The sequence below is a fragment of the Oxyura jamaicensis genome, chromosome 5, assembly GCF_011077185.1.
Source record: "Oxyura jamaicensis isolate SHBP4307 breed ruddy duck chromosome 5, BPBGC_Ojam_1.0, whole genome shotgun sequence".
NCBI lineage: Eukaryota > Metazoa > Chordata > Aves > Anseriformes > Anatidae > Oxyura > Oxyura jamaicensis.
Window position 1 is genome coordinate 35,000,002 of NC_048897.1, and position 4,388 is coordinate 35,004,389.

At 33.6% G+C, this 4,388-nt stretch overlaps 1 long non-coding RNA gene across 2 annotated transcripts; it reads left to right on the forward strand.

The window, feature by feature from the left end:
• The first annotated feature begins 673 nt into the window (after positions 1 to 673).
• LOC118168625 lies at positions 674 to 3,565 on the forward strand. 2 transcript variants are annotated; one of them, XR_004751694.1, is made up of 3 exons: positions 674 to 874; positions 1,422 to 1,567; positions 3,498 to 3,565. It is a non-coding gene; the product is annotated as an uncharacterized LOC118168625 (long non-coding RNA). The 2 variants fall into 2 exon arrangements; XR_004751693.1 differs by lacking the exon at positions 3,498 to 3,565 and adding an exon at positions 1,716 to 1,853.
• Positions 3,566 to 4,388: the final 823 nt, after the last annotated feature.

A 4,388-nucleotide genomic window follows, 5' to 3' on the forward strand; every position in this document is an offset into this window, starting at 1 on the left:
AGCTTATCTATAAATTTGGTGATTATGTTCCATATAAATTATAATTGATTTCTAAACCCTGGCCATTGTAAAGGGTACACACCAGTTCCAATAGCTTGGAAATACGGCTTTTAATGGCCATATTTGGTTGGGCAACCAAAAAAAAAAACCAAGAACGCTATTCATAAAGGAAGATAACTGTTAACAATGAACTGAGAGCTAAGAAGTCTTACCAGGGAGAAAGCAAGAGGAGGTACTGAGCGCTTTCAGCTGTTGTTGAAATATACAACAGTTAGGTGGTTTAAGCACATCAAAGGAGGTATAAGATTATGGTTGCAAGGTGGTCCCATTTCACAACAATAGTATCACTCTTCATAGTGTCATGTGATAACCCTGATGATCAAATGCTGAAATTTCTTCCTAGTGCTTATGCACAAGTTTGAAAGCCAAGACAGGCAAACAGGTTAGTATAAAAAATTCATACGCAGGTCTATGACCTCAGAAAATTTGCTAACTAATGTATTCACTTCAACAGATTTTTTAAATCTTTAATTTATATTACAAAAATGCTTATTTTCCTTGCTTTTTAAAGCATATCAATATCTTGAAGTGTTGCGTGAATAATATGATACGGACATAATGCTATAGCTTTTTTTTGTGTGTGTGTGTTGTATCATTTTTGAAGTTCAGCTGCATTCTATCTTTTGAGAGAATAGTGCTAAAAAATAGGGTCAGCCGGAAGTAACTCTGAACAGGATAGACTGACTGAAACATTAACATGGAAGATTTTTCTCTGCATCTTCAACTCAGCAATGCTTTGCAAAAAAAAGACTCAGGCATAATTTCACAGAAGTATGAAAAAGTGCTTTCCCTTATATTGATGCTTACTTTTAAGGTATGTGGCACCTTCACTTTGGCATCACCCTTATGGCTGCAACATTTTATTTCAGCTTTTGTTCTTCAATATTAAACTGAAATTATTTTTGTCAGCTTATCGAGGAGCAGTTCTTTTCCTTTACAATTTTCTTTAATGCAGCTAGAAAACTGTTTTATACTTCAGAATTTTCAAAACTTGTTCCTGTACAAGTGTTTTCGTTTACATATAAGGCTATCCAGCAAATGGCAATAATTGTCACAAACCATGTTCTTTTCCTCCCTCACTCACTCTATAAAAACACTTCCTTCTACAGGGAGGGAAGTCGCTAAATTGCTCCTGAAAATTAAATGCACACTGAAATTGAGGGATCAAAGCTGTGTTGTTCAAAATGTCATGTATAAAGTACACTAGTATATGTTTACATTTTTGCCTTAAAGATGAAAGATACTGACTTTCAATATACAATTATTTGCTTTGGTCTGGAGTTGAAGAAGCTGGAAGAAAGAGTTAGTTCGTTTGACTCTCACTGTAAACTAAATTGAAAATGTCTCTGTTTATTTCCCAGCCTTTTACTCTTATCCTTCCAACCAACTTTGGAAAAGCCAACATAGTATGTTTAACAGCTAATTAGGGGCCTTGACCTGAAATATGAGAACAGAAGAAGGAGTTTTGGGTCGAGAGGAAGGTGATTAGAAGGAACTGAAAGACATGGTAACCTTCTTTTCCTCATCACCCTCTCCCTGCCTTGGAATAGTAGAAGAATGATCATTTTTCTGATTCTTTCAGTATCAGCAGCTCCTTCATCACCACCCTGTGACTCTATCATCCTTTCATCCTTAATCCTGTTTTCTGCTTCAAGATAATTTAAAAAGGGAAACAAGAAGCATTCCCTCCAGCTTCATTAATTACATGGGAGGATAGGGAAAAATGACTCAGATCTTTGCTATTTATAAATCCGTAAATCACTCTATCTGGATCCTAAAACTGTGCTAGCAACAGAAGCAAGTCAAGACAGTACCAGTGTCTTATTTTTTTTACCAGATCATTATTTGTCTATCAAAAATGGAAAATGAATCCAATGAATTTTAGATATTGATATAAATCACATTTGTATATACAATCCATATTAAACTGTAATTATCAGAGCTATGAAAAACTCAGCTGTACTTTTTTCACAAACTGGCAACACATTAAATCTGATTTTCATTTATGTATGCTGAATATTCCCCAAACTTTTGTGTCATTGGCGTGAACAAAGATAGTGTCTCAAAGCAAAACTCTCAATGTAAACTTGCCTAGCAACAGCCACAGTGCATCTGATGAACAGCCCATCATAGCTCTAAGTATAACTATGATTTACTCAGCATTTACATCGAAAAAAACACCACCACTAAAAATAGATTATACTAGGTTCACTTTAATCACTGAGCCCTTAACTGATTTATAGACTTGAGATTTCATCATTACACAATTCCTCTGGAATGGAATTGGAAAGTCTTGTCAGAGGAATAAAAAGAAATAAATAAGCAAGGAACAACAAAACTAAAGCTATTCTGTTTCTTCTGTCCACTCTATGCTTATCAGTGTTAGAATTGTTAATCTGCACCACAAGATATGTTTGTGAACCAGAAGGAATTTAAAACTTGTTAGTCAGGACCAAGTAGAAATCTGTTTTTCTGAAAGTCCAGAGTACCTTCAGAATGTCAATTTACCTTCAGTATTCAGTACCTCAGAGTTAATGGGCAGCCCATACTAATTCTGTAACGCACAGACAGGAGCAAGCAGGCCAATGTGGGGCACTTTCTCTTATTTGAAAACAATAGGAATATGCAGATTTGTCCTTCTTTAATCAATAATCTATGGGCACAAGGGGTATTAGACACTTGCTAATGACATGACTGAAACATGGAATAGACAATGGCCCATTAAATGCTAAATACAACCATTTAATCTGTCTGTGCATTTGTAATTGTAATTATTATGTGCTAATGTGTCTGAATATTCATTGCCCAAAAGTATACTATAAGATCTTGTTAATGTCTAGAGCTGATACAACTTTAACTCAGAAATATCAGAGACCAGTCTGTGTCTCTGGAATAAAATGTCGTCTATGCTACTTTTACAACAGCATACAACAAAGAAACAGAAGTCTCCAGAAGCAAAAGCAAATTGTTGGCAGTGATAAATAAATAAAGAGAAAACAAACAAAACAAAAACCAACCAACCAACCAAAAAAAAAAAAAAAGGTTTAATTCTTTCTTCACACCTCAAAAGTTATTTCATGAACTACATGGGTGTCACCTAGCTCTATTCTATAATTATTTGTTTATATAAAAATAAATACAATACATTTTATACTGGTAAATTCTACATTATAAACTGACTTAGCTATTCTTTCTCAATATATGTATATCAGGATGTACTTAGTTCTTTCTTCTGAATCTTTTATGCAAATGCTTAAGAAAGATTCTAGCTTCCTGACAGTATCAAGCATAAATCTCTCAAAGTATAAACAAGCACGTTTGCATTTTGAGTGTAAAATAGAACGTGGGTAACAGAGAACAACATTTTCAATGGGGGTTCCACATTAAATAAATGTCCTTCATTTAGGAGTTCATTATTTTCTGTAATCCGGTTTTAGATAAATACTCAGAATTGTCATCTGGAGAGGGCAAAATAAGTAACTGCTTTGCTTCCGCAAGATAAATGGTTATTTTAAATTCCAGATTCAGTCATACATATTCATCATTTATATTCACTTTTATATTTACTAATAACAAATTTTGTCTGAATCTATAATTCAGCTATATTGAAAGAAGTTGAGAATTGGATTTCATTTTTTTTTTCTTAGTATAGAATAGGACAACACTATTTATTAATATGAATATTTAATTATATTTGGATTATATTTGAAGATTATATTTGACAGTCTGTATTTCCTTTATCACAAAGCTTGGGAAAAATTTTTTGTTAGTGTATTATAATACACAGCTGGGAATAGAAGAGTTTTCGAGATGATGCTCAGGGGTGGTTAGTTTAGTACATTTCCCAGTAGTGATCTGAACAAAATACTACAAGCCAGTATATCTGTTTTGAAATTGCCACTTCTTAAGCTTGAATTCATGTTTGGTAGTTAGACTGAGGTAGCAGTTAAGTGTTAAAGTATTGTTTTCTATTTTTAAATGGAAACGAACCCGAGCTGAAAATTTTATCGTTTTCATGTCCGCTTCCTGCAAGCATTAGCTCAGGAAGTGATAAAGCTGGCACAATTACCTATAGCCTTTTCAGTGACTAATGCCAAGTGATTTCCTGGCTAGTTATAAACAATGGATTAGGAAATAAGCCTTGTGACCAGGAAAGTCTAATTATTTTTATAGTTTTTTTCTTAAAGCTAACTGGCCTAAAGATGCAATGAAACACATGAATACAATACCTGTAACTAGTGATGAACAAACAATTAAATGTCTGAAGTATCATTTTAACAGAGTTTTTCTTCCGGTATTGATAACAGTGTATTAGTTATTTTTGTCAT